General features: G+C 38.5%; 1 long non-coding RNA gene across 1 annotated transcript; it reads left to right on the top strand.

Moving 5' to 3' along the window:
- The first annotated feature begins 17,446 nt into the window (after positions 1-17,446).
- Positions 17,447-20,772, top strand: LOC122827177. Its single transcript, XR_006369983.1, has 2 exons — positions 17,447-17,493; positions 19,741-20,772. It is a non-coding gene; the product is annotated as an uncharacterized LOC122827177 (long non-coding RNA).
- The last annotated feature ends 285 nt before the right edge of the window (positions 20,773-21,057 follow it).

Here is a 21,057-nt window from a genome sequence, read left to right as displayed (position 1 = left end):
TTCCAGTGCAGCAGTCGGGGCTCATTTGCATTAGTATTAATTTTAAATGGTCTCATGGGAATATAAATGCATTCTCGCAGCAGCAATGGAAGCAGCTAAACATGGCGTCTTTTCATTTCTGCACATTGAGTCAGATTTGTACTGTAAATTCCAAGACCTGACGCATGTCTTTCACAATTTCAGATACTTTCATTAATGTAACATGAGCATTCCCAGGCGGTCATATTGTGCTAAACAATGGCTTTATCTGCATGTGATTTGTAATAGTCTTCCAAAGATGGAAGCAAGTGTCTTGCAAAAAGTTTTTGGAGCATTTGATTGGACCAAAGACCCAAAACATGACTGATAACTGGAAAGCTGCAGTCTTCTAACTGCCTGTGTCCTAAACCTCAAATTACGTCCAAACAAGCAAGGAGAACCTTTTTTATTAGCAATTTGATTCTGTGTGAAGCCTTAAACCCAGGAACTCAAATCTAAATAAATAAGAGTGCAAAGTTATGTTGCATGCAATTTATTAGGCATCTGACATACAGAGCTGTGAAAAACTGTTTGCATCCCTACAGACTTTTGTTTTTGTTTCTTTCCGTGAAGCAGATGCTGCTGGTTGCGGCAGTGGCACAGGGGTATAGTGTGTGACCCAGGTACAGAGGCCTCTGTCCTCTATGCGATGGTCAACGGTTCGAGTCCTGGCCCGTTGACCTTTGCAGCATCGCTTGCCCTTCTCACACAACCCGCTTTCTTCTCGCTTCACTGTCAAATAAAATCCACTAGAGCCAAAAATAAAAAAAATAAAATTCCTTCTTTTGGGCTCACTTTTCCAGCTTTTTCCACAAAACAGCATCTTTTTTCACCTTCTTAGTCGACTGACTTTACAAGAACGTTGAGAAGGTTGAAGAAGCCTCCGGAGATGTTTTTTCAACCTGCTTCTGACTCCCCTAGCTGCATGTTTGCAGACGTACCATAACTCCTGTTTCACTTCTCCTTGACCTTTTCATTTTGTCCTGCTTGACCCATATTTCCTCAGATTTACTCTTTATTAACTGACCAGCACCTTACAGTCTTGGGCTTTTTCCTTTTCCTTCTACCTCGGACTAATTTTTTGTTAAACCCGATTGCACCTGCATATGCACCATGTTTGATTTCAGTGCTGATGGTAATCTGTCATCTGGAGACAGGGTGAAACTTGGCTCTTTGTACAGGTTTTCCCTCAGCTTCTGCTCTTTTTCTCCTCTCTGCCGTGTCTGCAAAATCAGGAAGCACTCTGGACGGAGCATATTCCCACAAGGGGAATGCAGATTCCAGCTCCAAGGCACTGCTTGGCACAGCGTAGCGGTACATTGATATATGGGTAGTAGCCTGCTGCTACTTTTCACTCATTTCACAGCGTGACAGTGATACAAAAGGCCACAATGAACTACTATTCCATCGGCAAAAACAGGCCAGTCTCTCCCCAGTTTGCTGGCTAAGCTTTTTTACCGAAGAGTCAGTTAGAATAAAGCAGTGTTTCACACTTTAAGAAATCTTTATCGTCACTTTTTATTATATTCTGATACAGAATGACAAACTGTTGTGTTGTTTATTGCTAGATCCAATCATTTGTTATCTTACAAGCATCAATGAAGACATGAACAGAGAATGGCCATTTAAAATGTAAGACCGGACATAAATAAATTTTTTTTAGCAGTACCATAATCGTGAACTGAACTTTTTTTTTTAAACCATTCTTGACTTACTGTTCTTCTGGCATACAAGTACGACATGAGCGAAAACACCAACTCTCTTAGCTAATCTTCAAAATAGGAAAGGAGCAGCCAGTTGATTTTCATACTAGAAGAACTATTGAGAAGTCTTCTTAATGATTTGACTCTAAAACCATGGATGATGATGTGGGAAAAGCACATGTTGTCCATAAGGTGTAAAAAATTAGATGCTGTGTGTGTGTAGGATTGTAATCACGTTGTGGTGCAAAAAATAAAAAAAAAATAATAATATAAATAAATCACACATGTTTACTTTTAAAATCTGGAAGAGGGACATTTTTTTCTAAAATTGAATCTCTAAAAGTATTAAATGCTGTAAAATGACATTATTTTTGTTGCTATTTTTTCATATATGAACTTATTTACAGTAAAAAAATCAATTAAAAAATCAGGCTGTGATATTTTTTTCAGCTAAAGTGCTTTGTTCGCGAAATTGCAAACGATCAAAAAGAAAAAAAAAAAGATTAAAAAGATGCCAACAATTGAAGTTCCCCTCTCCTTGTTGTAAAAGTGTGTTGCAATGTTATGACAGAAAAAATAAAATAAAATCTTTCCACAGTAAACTGCTGTTGGCAGTGAAGTTTCTTAATAGGCAGATCTGCAGAGATCCAACTTGAAACCCCGCTGCTTTTGCCATTTTTGTTTGACATGGCTTCAGAAATTCCATTTAAAACAGGGGATTGGACATTTATAAGAACACCAAAAAAAAAAATAAGAAGAAGAATCTACAACATACTTTGGTTGAAAGATGATGTTGTCGGCATGCAACAAATAACATGTTTTAAACAACAAGCAACCAAATCATCTCCGCACATGCATCTTTCAGTGGCTTCAGAGCGAAAGCCGTGCAGTTTGTCTTCGCACAACTGCTGTTGTTCAGCAGTAACTTGACACTCAAATCATCTGACAGACAAAAGCAAAAAATGACAGTCAGGCTTGACAAAAAAAAGAAAAAAAAAGCTTTAGAAATGAGTCAGTGGGGGGAAAAAAGAGATGAAATATGGAGAGTAGTGTATTGCGTGCGTGTGCGCGCGTGATTATGACAAAGTGGGAGCAGCAGGGGAGATTGATGAGGGAGGGCAGAATCAGCCTCAGCATGGAGTGACGCACAACTAATGATGTAATATATGCTCGCAGCTGTAGCTTCAGGGGGCACAGAAAAGTCTGTGTGTCTTAATCCCCAAACATGTTTGAAGTTTCTCATGTCTGCTTTGGATTTTGTAAAAAAAATCCTTGTTAGCATTTAGGAGTTTTTGATGGGTGTGCTAAAGGTTAGCGCTAGCATTCAGCCATCCTGGTTCGTCAGGTTCACGAAGCTGAAAAATGACATCAGACTTGAAATATTACCATTTATCATCATTATTCTCTTTGCATTAAACTGTCAGCTGAATTCTTTGGATCTGAAACACTAATTTATTCTAAGATTTGAATGAACTGGAGTGTTTTGATAATACTCTGAACTGAATATGATTCTATGTAACTGAACATGAATTGGACTTGTCATGAACTGCACTGACTGTAGTTCCACAACAACTGAATTAGACCTTATCTCATTTTGTCGTTGGTATCTTTTCTATTTCTGAGTTACTGTTAAAGCGTTGTGCTTGAGTTTTGGTTGTTTTATACGCCCATGCTGAGTACCTTTAAAAGATGAAAGAAAATCTGGACAGAAACAAGTGGAAAAATCTGGCAAAGTCCAAATAAAAACTGTGATCTCTATGATGACAAAAACTTTACAAAATCAAAGTATAGCAAAATATAAAGGAAGGGTCGAGTCTGCATTACACTGTACATCATGCACCATTATTCTGTGTTTTTAAGTTCAATTAGATCTGTTGGTGTGGTTGTAATATCAAGGATAACAGACATTTTATTGATTCTCACTTTTTTCCACACATATTTACTTTCTCTTGAGTCATCCATTCTTCTTTTCTTGTGGATGCCTGTTATGCTGTTCCATACTTTAGAGCTTTGACTATTGATGGTGAATAATTTACTTTACTTTTTGAGTATTATTATTTTTTTTTTAAATCTCTAAACTAATCTTTGATCTTTGCGTCTGTGCACAGCAATAACCGCTGGATCTGAAGGTCAGAGCTTGGATTCAGGATTACACAGTCCCCCAGTTGAGATGTAATCAATATTCAGAGGCATCAGTAAACTTCTATCGGTAATTTTTCTTCGTCGCTTTTCGAATATATCATGCGTCTCCAGCGTTGATATGACTTAAAGAGAAAACTAAAATTGATTAAAGCTGTTTACTTCTTACACCGGCAGAGATTCAGATTAGCTGTTTCGTGTTTGTTTTGTGACGCCGTCGTTTATTTCCAGTGCAAGGAAAACATTTGGAAGTGTTAGGCACTTATAAGTTATAGAGCCAAATAGTCGCATACAAAAAGAAAAAAATTACTCAAACAGTGATGCAACAATAGTTTTTACTTACACTTATTTTAGTCCATGTATTAAATACTGATTTCAAAATAAAACCAGACAACAACAAGTTGCTTGTGTATTCAATGGTCCTTGGATTTAATGACTGGAATCTTAAAAGGCAAATCCTATTATGATTATGATATTAAAGTGATAAAACATGAATAAATCAGGTTGTGCTTTTTAAAGCAGACAAGTGAATATGAAAGACAGTTTTTGCAGTTTGATCTTGAGCTCATTCTGAACTGAACAAGTTAATGTTTTGTAAGTGGAGTGGCATGAATACTTCACCAAAGTCTTGCTTTTCAGTTCTTCTGAATATTTCTGATTTCAGAATAATCACCATGAGGTAACACAATTGAAAAGAGATAGTAATGAAAAAGAAATATGTGCAATTTTTGGCGGGACTGCTATAAATGACAGCTGTCACTTGGCTGCGTTGACGTTAGTAGTCAAACTGTAGACATTGTGTAAGGTAAAAATAAAAAGAAAAAAGAAATTGGAAAAAAAAAGGGTGAGAAATAGCTAGAGAGAAGGATTTGCTAAAGGTTTTCAGTGGAAATCTAGAGGTAAAGCTTTTCAATCTGGGGATTTGGCCAGCAAAGCCTTTGGGTTTGGCACTTTGTAGGGGCCAGATTAAAAAGAGGGCCTGACTGAAGGAGGCCACTCTGCTTAAACATGTCTGTTATTTGACTTTGGCTCAACACGTCTCAGCTTTAAAACCCAGGGCAAGCCTACACATCTGACACCTTTCTCAAAAGCAAATAACTTTTAAATAATCATCCTTAACCGTAACGAAAATGACTATTCCACACACAAATAATTCAAGAATAAAATTATTTTGTTCAATGTAGGGACATGTTACTAGAAAAAAAAAAATACTCCGGGGGGGAAAAAAGTAATAAAATATATTCATAAAGTGATTTTAAACTGTGAATGGAAGATACTGCAGCTTGATATTCACTCAAGGACACATGAAGGGTAGGGAAAATTGTTGTGTTAGACATGTCTGTCACCCCCCCGTTTTTACACAATTACTGCTCCATTTTCCAGCTGTTGCTAGGATACCCAAATCCAATAGTTTCATGAAGTCATCTCGCACACGTCTCATTCAGAAACAGATGCAACGAGTGCTTCCAAGTCAAAACTCCATTCCCCAATCCTTTATGACAGGGTTTTATTGACTATCTGTTAATCCCTGGTTGTCACAGTCAAAGAGGATCAAAGTAATTGTCAATATGTTTTTCAAGTGGCAGGAATGTAACTAGAGGGGGCCAAAGGGTGCCCGAATGATCCTCAGAACATAATGATAAACTTTGAAGAATTTATACCGCCAGCGTTTATTTTTTAACTTTTAACTTGTTTGCAAAGTTTTCATCTATGAAAATATTTTATACTTACAAAATAATCTCTTGTACTTCATTTATTTAAGTTGCTGCCAGCATTCTGTGTCTTGCTTGTTGTGGCTAGCCATCCAATCAACTGCGGCTTGGAAAATATGAGAAGTTCACACTAAAAAGTGAAGCTCAATGCTGTATGGAGTTAGAACTCAACTAAGAAATTTTAAACAGCTAATGAGTTATTTTGTGAATGTTTACAGTGATTATTTATTTACTGTACTTAGTGGATTGCAATTTAACACAAAAGCAAAACCCTAAGTTGTTATAGTTCATGTTTCTGGAGTTTTTATGTCATGTCTTGGTTGTTTCTTTGGATGGTTCTCCATGGCTTGCTACACTCTTTACTCTTCACTGTTCTTTCACTTGATCATGCTCATCTGTGCTCTTCAGAATCAAAATCTCCCCCAGTAACAGGATAGGTGTCACATAATCTGAAGTTTCATGAAGACAAAATTCAGTCCTTTCAAAGGACTGAAGTCATGGACTACATAACCCTGTTTCTGTCTTCTGAACCCTGACTTTTTGCCTTTCCCTGTCTGAGTTACAGACTCTGAGTTAATGTCTCTTGACCCTTGCCTGACTTCTGTCTCGTCTCCATCTGCCAAATTTCTGAAACAGTCCGACAGTGGATCCCACATAACCAAACCCAGAGCCTTTCTTTGTCCAAATCTCCCTTGGGTTTTCCCCTTTACAGCAGCAATAACCCCAGACAGGTTGGTCATTGCTGTTCTGTACAACATTGTCCAAGCCTGTCATATCTCAGCCGCTCACTCACCAATTTCTGCTTCAGATCTGGCAAATGTTCCTGCAAGCCTGTGTCCACACCTGCAATGTAACCTACATTCTGTGTGTTACAGTATTTTAGGTCAAGAGAAACCAAGCTTATTGCAATGGTGAAGCATCTGATGGAAATAGTTAGCTCTTTTCCCACAAATGTTCAAGAACTCACTATGTATTTTCTGGAACAGTAGATTAATATATATATATATATATATATATATATATTTTTTTTTATTAACCAACATGTCTACTCTAATGCCAAATGCCAACCTAACTTAATACAGTCAATCAAGCTTTAAGGATACTGTTTCCATACAATGTTGGGAGTCTCTGGCATCACCTGCAAGTCCTTTCCTTCCCTCACTAGACATCCTCAGAGAGCAGGATGGGAGTAGAGCCGCCTTTGATTCATTTTCTTCCATTAGGTGGAGCATAAGAACAGCCAGCTGCCGATCGTCTGACACCAGAGTGTTTGCCTATGTGGTAACTCAGCCCCTCAGAGCCTCAGGTCCTTGTGTAAAGTCTTTTGAATTTTGAGTTCATCTGCGTTTGTGTTTTGCCCTACTATATATTCCATCTAGATTGTGGATTCGGAGCAGCCTCGCCCCACGGTTGCCCCGGCCGGTCCAAACTCCACCGTTCTTCCTCTGAATCCCACATCGCCCCTCCCTATCGGATCGCCCTTCCAGCTCCAGTAAGTGTCTCCGGCACTATACTGCTCCTTCTTCTCATTTGGACTTGCGTACCTCTTTCGTTCCCAGAGTTCCGAGCCAGCCTCCTGGAGTGGGTTTTGTTTCAGTCCTGGGCTCCTGCATTTACACACTGTAGCAACCTGTTGTATGTAAAGCGAAAGCACAGTTCTGATCTCCAGATGGTGTTTCTGCATGTGGGTTAAACAGATTTCCAAAAGCATGACATGCAATCTTTTTGAGGAGCAAACTCGCCCTGGCACCAGTTGTGAGCAAGCAGCTTTTTTATATGGTTTGCCTGAAATGTTTGCAACAAGAGACCAAAAAAAATGAAGAGAAAAAAAAAAATCACTCACCAGCTTAAATCTTTAAATCTGTGTGCGGTCCTAAAAATCAGAACTAATTTAGGACGTGGTAATCTTGCACCTTGTCATCCAGCTAAACTTTGAATATATGCACATAGAGGCCTGATTGGGCTTTGTGATTGCAATTTTAAATGCTGTGATTCTGTCAGCCTTTTAATGTCTCCAGGTGTAATGATATCACCTGCTTAGTACTTGCACGAACAGTCAGACTGCTCATTAAGACTGTGAACATATGGCTTGTCGCTGATTACAGGAAGCACAGAAATTTCCTGCATACATAAAAAACTTGAAGAAAATAAAAAAATAAAATAAATGTTGGAGGAAGATTTCCCATTATCACAGTCCCACTTTAATACATTCATTGTTTTGGTCAGCGTGCACTTTAATCAGTTAGTAGCACTTTATGTGCACCTTTATTTTCTTTCATATTCTCTATAAAACTGAAGAAGTTCTTTGTACGGCTCCACAATAATCTCCTTTCAAGGAACATAAAAATGGAGATAACAAGGCCTGGCTATTGCCATAAATCATCTGCAGTTCTTTTCCTGTCTGTGGTTGTGGCTGTGAATGTCATAACAGTATTTGCATGAAAATGGTAAACAATGAAATCAACTTGCAAACTGAAAATAGTTCTTTCTTTATTATAATACTTTGACTCTGACCCTTTATTACCAAATGTCACCAGAAAAACTGTATTTGTTAAAGAGAGCATATTGGATTAGAATGTATTGTCATGTCTTTCTTGTCATCTGTCTCAAAACCAATTTGGTTCCCACTGACCATCAAAAAAGTGCAAACAGAGAGCAAGGATTTCCATGTCAACTGCAAATGAAAGAAAGCAATCATCTTAACTCATATGTGCATACATTTCCTTTCAGCGCCCTCTGAGGGAACGGATCTATGCAAGCGTTGCTGTTATTGCTACTTTGTGCATGTGCTTGCGTATTGACCTCATAAATGCCCAATGGATTCGGGTATCTTGGGAAATTTCCTCCAAATTGCACTTTAAGCGGACATGAGGGTGCTTAATGAGGTGTTGATCAGGCACTGGCGCCCTAAGAAACAGGGGAGTGAAATAGTTTTCCAGCGTGGACAATATTTACACACAGAATTATTCTGCCCTGGTCTTGGTTTGCCATGGTGATAAAGAGGTCAGGTCCCCTGTGAGGTGAAAAATGAGACTTTGCCATGTTATGGATTGTGGGCAATTATAGCTCAAGATACTCGATTTGTGATCAAGATGTCACACTAATTGTAAATTGTGTGTCAAAACATCTGCTGTTTTCTGTTTCTATTCATGATTAAATCAACGTTGCTTACATTTAAACATAACAAATGTGCTTGAGGTCAGGGGCTTCTGTTAAAATCCAGTACAACATGCTCTCCACACCAATAGGAATAAGGTGGCGCCTGTACATCCATGTTGCTATGATTCTGGAATGTTTGTGCTTCTGCAATAATTTCTGCCATGCAGGTTTTCTCCATCAGGCACAGTCAGACGGTCCATCAGGCACAGTCAGCGATCACACATTACGGCAATCTTCTCATCAGTCTGCTGCGGGATAAAGAAAGACTCTAGATGACCATTCTTTGCCTGGAGATCAACCTTTGAGGGACAGTTAAGCATCAAGAAAATATTTACCTCTGAGAAACTTCGCCAGACGGAGCCTTCTGAAAAGTACGACGCTTGTTTTTATATTTTTTGGGGGGAAAAAAGGAACTAATTACTGAAAGCGTTCCAGTGAAGCGCATTCTTCTTCAGCGGCATCTATTGACTCAAAGTATGAAGAGCAGCTTGATTGGATGTTTTGAAATGAGCTGCTTCATTCTGATTGCACTCGCCACAGAGCTGCTTAGTTGTCATGTGACTCCTCTGTTTGATATTAAGCTATCTTCATGGTGCTTTGGATGTGTGAGTTTTTATAAGGGGAAAAAAAATATTGTATTTTATTTTGATTAATAACACTTTCTTTCTTGAACATCCTCTATGGTGTAATCTAGAAAACAATCTTGGGATTATGAGGTTCCGGCTTCCATGTGTTTCTGTGGTCAACCAATGGACAGACATATTGTTAATATTTTATATATTTTATATATATATCAATTAAATAAGTACAGCACGCAGTTCAAATTATTTAAAGGAATAAAGCCTTCCAAACCCACCTGATCCCATGTGGAAAATGTCATGGTCATCCTTTATAAATGCCAAATAAATTATGACAAGCACTTTTTCAGTTCAGTACTACTAATGGCCTGTAGAATCAAAAAGTTTAAAAACAAAACAAAACAAAACAACAAAAAAAACACCTGCCAATAGATTCAAACGTCTGGGACATTTAATCAGGGCAGAAATGCAAAAACAGCAAAGAAAATCTATAAAGTAGCAAGTCTTTTTCACCTTAATGTTCATTAGAAACAGCCTGATTTAAAATGTACTTTAAACTGTTCTTTCAGCACAACATTTAAAACAAATACTTATTCAGTGAGTACAATCACTGCCTACAAAAAATGTTGTTTTTTTTTGTTTTGTTTTTTTTCCATGGTTATTTGGAAACTTCAAGGGGGACATTAGAGTTGCCAAAGCCATATTTTACTCCTTAGGGATTGAGATTCCATTCACTAATATTTAATCACGGATTCTGGCAAGCGATCCTTTGATCTGTTATTTTTGCTCCGACAAAGAAATATTGTCAGCATTCAGTAAAAGTGGCGAGGGACGGCATTAGCCTAGAAGTGAACCAGACTTCAGAGGCCCAGACGGCCTGTCTTGACCACTCGATCATACAGGAAAAATTGTCCGCATCAAATATAAGGGTGTCAGATGCCTTTTTTTTCCTTCCATCAAAGTCCTAACATTCATTTTGACTCAATTTATGCCACTTTCTTTACTTTTTTTCTCTCCTTTTTCTGTTGTGCATTAAAGTCATTAAAGTCACTCTGTCTCCGGTCTCTCAAAGACAGTTGTTTGCTACAATCCGAGACTCTCCTCAGTCTCCAAGATGAAATGGGAAACAAAATGTTCCCAATTTTCTTCTTTCACCTATCCTGTTTCCCTTTCTTCCTTAGATTTTCGTCATATATGTCCATCTCCTTCATGCAAGGACATGAATTTTAACATGCCAGGAAACATTCTCACTTCTTTGTGCGAGGAGATGGTGTTGCTAACTCCATTGGAAATTGTGAAATGATTTATGCTTACAATAATTATGGTTTTAATCAGATGAGAATGTCTTAAAATATGGAGGCCTTGCAAATGAGTTTGCAGTCGATGCAAAAACAAACTTTGATGTGTTTTATGGGGATGATACAAAATGCATCAAAGAAACGTAGGATGAATATGACGTGCAAGACAAATCAGAGTTTAGACACCTTAATGCAACATGATGGAACCAGTTGATCCAGGAATAGCTCTTGAATGGCCCAGTCAACGTTCAGATATTTATTTTGCAGAGGATCTGTAAAACTTGACACACATATTCTCACGCCAATTTGACTTATCTTGAGTTTTCTCAATAAAGAGAGTTTCAGTTTCTAGATGCAAATGGAGATAAAAGTGATCCAAATTCATGCCACACTTTCTAGATTTTTAAGCACAAAAAAGGATTTCAATCATACCTTTTTATTCCACTGATATCTACTTTGTCCAATACATAATATTAATAAAACACACCAATGTGACAAAATGCAGAAAAAAATTCCAAGGAATTGGAATACTTTAGTAACCCACTGTATGAAATCTACATAAAACGACACTGCGAATGCAACACACAGGTTCAGGTTCAGGCATTTCCTCATGCAAAGTACGATCCAAAAGTACCAGAATGGATTTCTACACCGACAACTCACTCTGGAAGCCCAACAATTAGTTTGGCTGCAGCTCAACAATCCATTATGCATAGACCGACCCGGGGGCTGAAGTGCCCTTTTTTTTCTGTTTTTTCCCTCCTCAGTAGTGGGGCTGTTTCCCACTGCCTGAGCTGAACGAGGAAGCTGCAAGACTTCACAGAGGAGAAAAAAGTGACTTCAAAGGTTGGGGATGATTGGCTAAGATCTATACAGAGTGTGTCACAGCGACACACACGAGGCGCACGTTTGTGGGTTTAGATCTTCCACACCATGGGGTGGACGAAGGAAATGCAGATAGTCTTAATTTATTTTTAGATGATTATGGATTACATCTCTGAATATTACAGATGTGTGTTTAAAAAACGCCCTGAATGCTTATGTCTCTAAGGAGAAAAAAGGTGGTCATTGTCTAAAATAATCTTTTAAAAAAGTACATTTGCCAACTCCTCACAGAAAAGCTTCCACATGTTTAATAAATGAATATCAGAGTTTCCAGGTTCTTTGGGTGAAAAGGAGGCCCAGGTGTGACTTCTAAGTGTATTTGTTTATTGCAAATTCAAAGTAAGTCTCATCTGTTTCAGTACTAGTCAGATCCAGGCAGACTCGTGTTTACATTTGTGATGGTAGGACATGAACAAATTTTGTATGATTCAGTTACGGGGGCTGAATATCCAAAGGCGTTGCACAAATTGAGGCACATAGAACAAGCACACAAACTTAAACCTTTCAACTTAATGTTATGAGGAAATGACCCGACACACTGTTATGTTCACGCTTTAAAATAAAGTGGCTACAGCTGCGATAAAGTCAATCATGCAAATCATTTGAATAGTGAGATGAGTCCAGCAAAGCAGAAAAGCCGTTAAGGATGCTTTTCTTTCTAACTTACAGCTTGTGCATCTTTTCTCCTGTGGTTTAGCTCAAGGTTTGAGCTGTTAGAGATTACCGGGAAACATTGGAAAGCAGATAATCCAAAGAGTTTGTTCTATTTTTAAAAAATCTGTGGATAAGTGCTAATCTCCTGAGAGAAAGCAATTTCACAGAAAAATATTTATAGACGCTACAGGGCCTCGCAGGATCCAATACCTCTCATTTTTATAAAGCATTTTATCAGATTACAACCACAAATTTCAATGTATGTGTGCATGACTTTACCTGTTGCACCAACACAGAGCGCGACATTTTGCAGAGGAAGGAGGTCGCACACGAATTTCATATTGTTCTGCAAATTAAAATCGAAAAATTGTTGTCTGAATCATTCATACTTATAAATATTCTTTGACTTACTTTTTTAGGCTTTTCTTTAACTTCCCACCACCCCCGAGCCTCTTATCTGTTGCTAAGGAAGTAAAAAGTCCCCACAACATGATGCGGCTACCTCCGTGTTTCAATTTGTGGTTGAAAAAAAGTTTTAAAAAGATATGGTAAACGTGATCTGTGAGACTCTAACGTTGTTTTGAACAGGCAACGCTAAAACCAAATGTGTGCAAAAGTAAAACTTCTCAACATGTGGAAATAAATTTTCCCTGATGTATGAGACCATTAAGAATCCATTTCTCTGTCTTGATGTTTTATTTGACTAAAGTTGAAGAGGGCAGGTATACCTTAGCAAAACACGGCAGCAAGAATATCAGCCAATGTGCTCCTTTCTTTTCCTGGATTGCTGTAAAGACTTTTAAGCAGCGTTTCTACTGCTTCCTGTCACCGTTTTGTTCAAGCTCGCCTTGGAGTCCTTTCAGAATCATTTGTTGCAGTCTCTTTGTATATTTTCTTTCTTTTTCTGCGATATTTGAACCTTGGCACTGTGTTTTTGCTGAAAGCTGCTGATTGTTCTTCGCACGGGGTCACGGAGGTAAATCACACAAGAAGCAGAATTACATTATAGCTTATTTGGAGGCCACAAGGTTTCACGGGAGCCATCCATCAAATGTTTGAGGGGCTTTTGGAGCCCATGAGGAGAAGCGATTCTGCAAACACTGCATACCGCACCCCAGGTAAACCCGCTGAGCAAATCAGGAATGGATCACAAACGCTCACCTCTCTGGAAACGGACATGGCCAGAAGGCAGGGAAGGTGGATAAAATAATCCAACCTTTTTATTTATTTTTTTATTTATTTTTTCCCCTTAAGATGCAAGTGCAGCTTTTTGACATAAACGAACAAAACTTAGAAAGCATTTTTTCATAACACTGAAAGGTCCAAAATTAGATATTGAAAGTATTTTTTGTGAGTTTTTGAGCTTGTGAGTGGAAATGCTTATTTTAAAAGGAAAGTTTCACTCTTTTTAGCTGATTATTATGAAAGTTACAGAAAATCAATCTTCCCTCTCTTGGGTGGCTTTCAAAGCTGGCACATTTAAAGGAATAGTTTACATTTTTTAAGTTTTGTCTGTAAGAAAAATATATCTTTGTGTTAAAGTGAATAGACCATGGTTTGTTCACCACACAGCGATGACAGATTAACAGTAGACTACCTTTAATATAATTACGTAAAAAGTAGATGATCTATTAGTTGACATTTAATCACTACAAACTCACGACTTCTTTGTTGCTGTTTTGCAATGATAGGCAATTAAAAAGTTGTCACAACTTTGCATTTCTCTGAAAAACATTCAAATGTTGGAATTTGAACAGCAGCTAACGTATTTAATAAACTGATTGGATTTGCTTAACAAACCATTCAAGGCTTTACAGATCCCTTTTCAATTTTGCACTTTTTTCTTTGTGTAACAGTTTATCCTTCCACTTAACTCTCTAATATGCTCCTATCCCTCTATGTGTGATTTATATAGTCAAAATTTAACTTTAACTATCTAAATGAATTACATTTTTGATGACATTTTGATTTATTGTTTTTATTGACACAATCTAAGCTTCAATCATCTTTAGGTGTAATTTTTTTTTAACACAAAAGTATGGAAAATAGAAGCATGATATTTGTGTCCTTAATTTGTTTGTGTTTTTTTTTTTTTTGGTTATGTTTTACTTTTCTGTTAATGTTGATTTCTAAGCCCTTCAATATCATATTCTCTGTTCTGTAACATCAGCATTTTTCACAAGTGCTTAATTGCAGTGGCACAAACGTCTTGGCACACGCTACCTTATTAGATTTGCATGGGCTGGCGACCTGCATGTCCATTACCTTTTAAAAGTTATGAAGACAGGCTTTTAGAGAGCCGTAACCCGGGCGGAAACAGGGGAGCCTTGTGTGTGTGTTGGGGGGGTAGTGGCTTGTTAATTACAAGGTTTGTCCTCGACTGCACTCGCCTTTCCAGACGCCGTATGAGCCATCCGCCCTGGCAGGCCCAGTCATGAGTGACCTAATGGCACCGCATGATACATGACACAGGAGTCGGCATGCATTTCACACTTTGGGCTGCTTTATGCCTCCGGATGGTTTAGCGTTTGTTATCACGTCCGGGTGCGAGGCGCCACGTTTAGCACATTTACAACTATTATCCCGTTCATCTCAATAAAAGTTTCAATTACGAGACGTAGATGGGATCTGATAAATGGGCCGTGCTGCTGAAATACTGTACTCATATACAGGCAACGGGAAGGAGGGCGCAGAGGGCAAAGCAGGGAAAGTGTTTCACGTTGAATCAGGACACAATGATGAGTGCGAGTTAGACTTTGTTCATTAGGCGTATTGCTGCTAGCATTGAGACACGTGTGGGCTAAAACCACCTGAAATATTGAAGAAATATTATATAAGTCAGGTAGGATTTTGTGTTATGTGTGTTAGCTCGGGCAGATTCTCATCACCAATGTTGGAGAAAAAAAATGACATAACTATATATTTCTGATAAGTTATTCATTTTATTTTTTTTATGATAAGGTAAGAAATTGGGGATAATATACTATGACTATAATATACTTGTTACTGCTATAACAACTGCCCAGGTCTTATTTAGTCACGTGTTTTTAGTGTCTTATTTGTGATAAATCAGCAGGTGTGTCATTAAATTATAAACTACAAGTTTTCAAAGGCTGTTGTGCCATAAATAAAGCCAGGAATGTTTGGTACCCGCTTCCACTCAGTCCCTCTGAGCATCCCCACAGCATGACGGTGCCACCACCATGTTTCACAATGGGGATGGTGCGCTTAAGGCGATGTTGAGTGTTTTGCAAACCGTACAAAAAGTAGATTTTTTTATCTTATTTGGCATTTCCTTCAACAGTGGATAAATCAATTCAGGTTCTCTGAATGATGCTTTAATTACAGTTTTCCTGTACCTTAAAAAAAAAGCAACACTTTGTATAAATATATCACTTAAAATACAAGTACGTTACACTGAAATTGCTTTAAAAAAAGTACTGAAAACCTGGCAAGGCATTGGAAGCACATATTGAACAACCACAGATAGGATTTGGTCGTCTTGCAGATGCCTCTTTTCCCCAGAGATATGGAGGAGTGATATTTGATCTGAAGGAGGGATGTGAGCCAGGAGTAAACTTTAAAGAGCGTTGGCAAATGAGAATTTTGTGTCAACATGGTTTCCTTAGATAGAACTTCGGATGCTGGTGTTCAGCACTTCAGCAGCAAAAAAGGAATCAAACACAGATGTTTATTCTGATATTATAATGTTGTCAGTCTCCTGTGATTTACAGATGCACATATTTAAAACTAGAATTTCTTTGACTGAAAGAAAAGAATGGCAATAAAAATAATTTTAACATCGAGACTCAATTCGTAGGTCGAGACAGTAATGCATCTTTTTATTCATCATTCCTGCACCATTGTGTCACACTTTCTGTTCACAAATGAGTAAGATGTCATGAATGCCAAACGACGGGCAAAAGAAAAGAGCAGGAATCGGGTTGACAGGATCATTGGAAGAAGACGTTCTATAAACTCTGTCAACTTTTTGATGGGACCAAACTGCCTTCCTATGAACCCCTTTGTCGCGTCCTTTCACAGCTTTTCCCTCTTTTGAGCAAGTAGCCGCGCACTTCCAGCTTAGCTTCCTGCCATCATGCAACATGCACCAAACTCTTCCATGAGCGAGACGACAATTGTGGCATTATGAAAAGATGTTCACCCCGCGTTCACAGTGATGCAAATTATTTGTACAGCTCCCAAGCACAGAGACGTCCCTGTAGTCTTAATTCAAACAGAGAATATCAACAAGTTAGGGCTGGCCTTTAAAGAAAGGGAGATGATGAGGTAAAAAAAAATAAAATAATGTAGCTTAAGGGAGGCTGGGGAGTTCAATCAGACGATATTTTAGGGTAAAACAGTTTTAAAACCTTAGCTTAACTTTTATAGGCTAAAAAACAACACTTTGGGGGCCTTTCAGCGAGTCTGTTTGGTTTATTGCAAACAAAACACAATGCAGAATCTTCACACAGCCCTATAAAAGTGATTATACTCCTAAGACGTTTTCTGATCTTGTTGGCCTCAGTCAAAGTCTATGGAGAGCAATATATTTTTTTAAGGTTTTGCCATACCTCTCGATTTGACTGGGCCACCCTACCATATGAATATACCTGAATCCAAACAACTCAATTTTCGCTTTGGCTGTATGTTTATACACCTCTTCCTGGTTCAATCTTTGTGAATTCGCCAATTCATGGACCACTCTCTTTTGAATCTTACTCCAAATTATTTCTGGGAAATTCACTTTTTTGTACATCTTTGTTCATTAGAAGATCAACTCCCTCAATTCATATCATGCTTGATCATCAGGTAGTAGTGATCCAGCGGCACATGATGCTGCTTAATGCGCCACACGTGTCTAGTCAAAGTCTATTTTCCCATCTTCGCCACTGTTTAGCTTTCCGCACAACTGTGCTGCAAACAGCCTTTGATGTATGAAATTTATTTAAGATAAACTCAACCAGACGTGCAATTTGGCCTTATATATGAGCAGCGGGAAAATTCAGAGAAGACGCCTCATTGATGCTTGCGTCAACCGCTCACACACGAGCAGCAGCCGGATGCCTGCATGTTATATTTACACTGACTGCTGAAAATCGGAGCTGATGAGCACATTATCTAAATGTGAAAGATAGAACATGAGGTGCGTGTGCCTGTGCAAATGTGTGTGTGGGTGCGTTGAGGGGGTTGCTTTTGCAGCCGTGCCCATGCGGTTCGCAGATAAAATTATTCGGCGCGAGTTGTTGATGTCTGCGATAATTGCACGTTGCCGTGGCGACGGAGCCGCTGAGTAGTATGTGGCCTTCTCTCCGAGTGGACATGGGAGAGATGGGAGACGGCGGAGGTGAGATTAGAGCACAGGAGGACTCTGGGAAAACTTTCCACAGCTGTCCCTGTGATTGCACGCTATCAGGGTCGCTGCCTTCGGACAAACAACCATGCAATGTGTGACTTTGAGATTGCACATTATTTCTTTCTTGCTTGGATGCGCTGTGCATCACATGCTGAAACGTGGGACACAGAGTACGATTTACCCTCATAATGAGGGTACAGTAGCGGGGAGGAGAGAACAGAAACAAGCAGCTGCCAGTGTCTGACTACCTTCATTTGACATAGAGCTGAGTTGTATCCAATTGAATTGGATTGTATTAAATTTGATAGAATTCTGATGCTAAATTTGACACGAATTCAATTTGTGGCTTCGTGGAAAATTTGAAAGAACAGCAAGAAATCAGTTTGAGACTTCTAGAAGTCTGACTCAACCTTGGGTACAATTTCCAGAAATCTCAGTCACAATAGCTCTGTCAGTGGGAGGAAGGACAAAATCCATTTTGACCTGAAATTGATAATACTTGATGACATAAATAAAATTGCTTTCTGGTTTATAAGGTGGTAAAACCTCTATTGTGGGTAATATTTGGTTAAATGACTAGATAATTTCTCTTCGTGTTTTGTTTTTTTTTCCAAGTTTGACATGTTTTATGTCTGTAAATCGCCTCATCACACTGGAATATTGAAAAAGTACAAATAGAATCAGAGATCTTTTTTTTTTGATTGTAAGAAAAAAACAACAACTGTTAGGTCTGACATTGGCAGCGGCTGTGAGCTCTTTGTGCCATCAAAGTGAAGATTATTTCCAAAGAGCTATTGTGATAGTTTGAATGTGGAACATGGAGAGCACAAAGGATTACCTTGAGTTCAGACAGAACAGCCCACGAGAGTACCGAGATCTGACCTGTGGAAATTAATAATTATTGCCTCATGAACAAAACCCTTTAAAAAACACAACTCGGATATTATTACGTGTGCAAAGGAAGAAAAAGCAGGTGGGCAACTGAAGGTTTAAAAATAGCAGTGTAGTCAGAAACTGCATGTGGTATTTGTTTCAGAATAGTTTACTGTCGCTTTCTTTATATATCCAACATCACTATTTTGTTTTATACTTATAGCCTTATTTCTAACCTTAAGGCATATGTCCTTTTCATTTCCACTCACTTTCCTGCTGATTCACAGAATTTCCTTAGAAGGCGTGCAAAAATGTTTACGTACATGTGTTACCAGTGAAACGGTTTCCAATGTTAAGAGACAAATGTAAATCCTTGGACTCCCAATCCCAAAGACGAAGACAGAGAAGATTCAGAAAGCTTCACAGCCTAAAAATGCTATTTGAACAAATACCACTAAAAAGTATGAAAAGGACATGATAGTCAAATGATATGGGAAGGTTGTTTTTGCTTTAGAAATTGTGGGAAGCCTTGTGGAGTGTGATTCATCCCAGAGCAACTTGGAGATGGAATATTCTCCAAATAATAAAATAGATTTAATAAGCAGACCAATGTTTAAGGTGGTACTCTACTTTTCTTATCTATGTAAATGTAACAATGCAATTTTTTTTTTCGTTGTATTTTTCTTCCCCTTCTTGTTTTCTTTTTGATTGTTCTTTTATTATTTTATGTTTGGCTAAATTACATTTGAAACCAATGGATATTTCCATTGTTGTAATTGACTAGTTGTGTAAATCTTAGAGTTATTTCTCCCTTTTTCTAACACTTTTCTGAGTGGATAACACGTAGCTGCCATTGACATCAAAATCCTTGATCATTTATTTCACCCAAAGAAGTAAAAGACTCAGCACTGAATGGAACATGAGTTTTAAATAAAATAAAATAAAGTGACAAAGAATAGGAAGGGCAGAGGAATACGTCTCTGAGTGCAGTTGTTAGTTCAGAATGCATCAATGGACTCTTCTTTGACTCTGGCAGTAAATTAGAGGGAAAGGCCCATTTTCCTCAGTGGGAGCCTTAACAGGAAAGCTCTCATGCATGGATCTGAGAGTCCTGATGGGGTTTTCAGCCTCAAACTGTCAAAACATTGAGCCGTGGCAGACCTGGAGGGGGTAACTTTTATTGGTGCGTTGTAAATTGAACCAGGAAGAAACGTGCAGTACACATGAACATCTCTTAGGAAAATTTTGATTTTGTGTGGTTTTTGGATGCTTCCTCTTAAACTGTGGGGACATTGCTTACATTGTTTCAATGAAATGTTTTACGATATGATATGACCGACTCCAAAATTCTTTTTTTTTTTTTAGACGAATGGAGATTTCACACAAAATTGTCTGCGTCTCCCACGGCGTCCGGTGGCTGTGGATTTCTCCATCAGCTGGAGGACTGGAGACGAAAACCGGCGAGGACTCATTTGGGTGGAATATCAATTCAATGCTCAAATGCATTTCTGAAAGTGGAGGCAATTAACGGGCTAATTATCAGCACCGTGGAGAACATTTTAATCACCAGAAAAAAAGCTTAAGTGAAATAATGTCGTCAACACAGGCTGAGCGGTGAGCAGTGGAGGGAAAACTTTACCCTGCTGCAACCAGGACATGACCTTTATCTGAAACTTGAGGTGTTTTAGGTGGATTTTTATGTCTCATCGTGACATAAATAAAGAGTAACTTATTCATCTATTCGGTCCTAAAAGTCACAAATTATGTGGACGATGTATCGCACAATTATAGCACAAAAGGTAATAAATAACGGTTTCTACTTTTGATCAAATCTGATCTTGGTGGTGATTACCATTTAGTTTATGGACCTGCAGCAACAGCACCCAGCGTCTCTCATTAACTGCGCCCATCTCTTTTGATCTTCCACCAGACGATACTGAGGCAAGGTGAAAAGTTTACTTGAGGGAGGAGACTGCATCTATTAGGGCTTTAATGAAAACACTTGACCATTTCTGGGAGAAAACCAGCAGCAAACAGAATAAAATAATATATACCTGAAGGGAAAATGGAAAGTTTTACTTCCCTGTAGGATTAGTTCCGGTTCAAGGCTATGGAATATATGCAGAGGTCTTATGCAAATTGGTCTCATGAGGACAAACGATGAATTATTGCTTGTTTCAAGCCTGAAGCAATGCAGTTAAGTATTTGTATATCTCGTTCGTTAAGCAGCTGCGTTGGTATGGCTACACAGGGAGATATTTACCAAGCTCTTGGCAGTATCCCATCCCATTCCACTGTAAATTGAGTTAAGTTTGGAAGACTTGATTGTTTTTTTTTTCTTTTTTACCATAATAAACCCTGAAGAAATGGTTAAACCTGAGCCCCGGTTTCACTACAGGGTGTCGTCCATGTTCATTTCGGTTTCCGAACATGAATAGCTACAAATCAGATGTAAGCATGCATCTCCATATTATCGCATTATAAACCCTGTGTGAGTGACTCACTGCAGTTTCTCCAGATTCCATTAACTGCTCAAACATAATGTACATCGTTTAATGTGTTGGACGATTGAGACTTATGTCAAATGTTGGAGCAGTTCAGCACATAATCTACCACTGAATCAACAGGGACAACAATCTTCAGGCATGTTTAATGGAATTTCCTGCTAACTGCAGGCATAAC

This window comes from Gambusia affinis, linkage group LG24 (genome assembly GCF_019740435.1).
Source record: "Gambusia affinis linkage group LG24, SWU_Gaff_1.0, whole genome shotgun sequence".
NCBI classification, from domain to species: domain Eukaryota; kingdom Metazoa; phylum Chordata; class Actinopteri; order Cyprinodontiformes; family Poeciliidae; genus Gambusia; species Gambusia affinis.
Note: the sequence above shows the minus strand (reverse complement) of the source record. Positions and strands in the feature narration are given on the sequence as shown.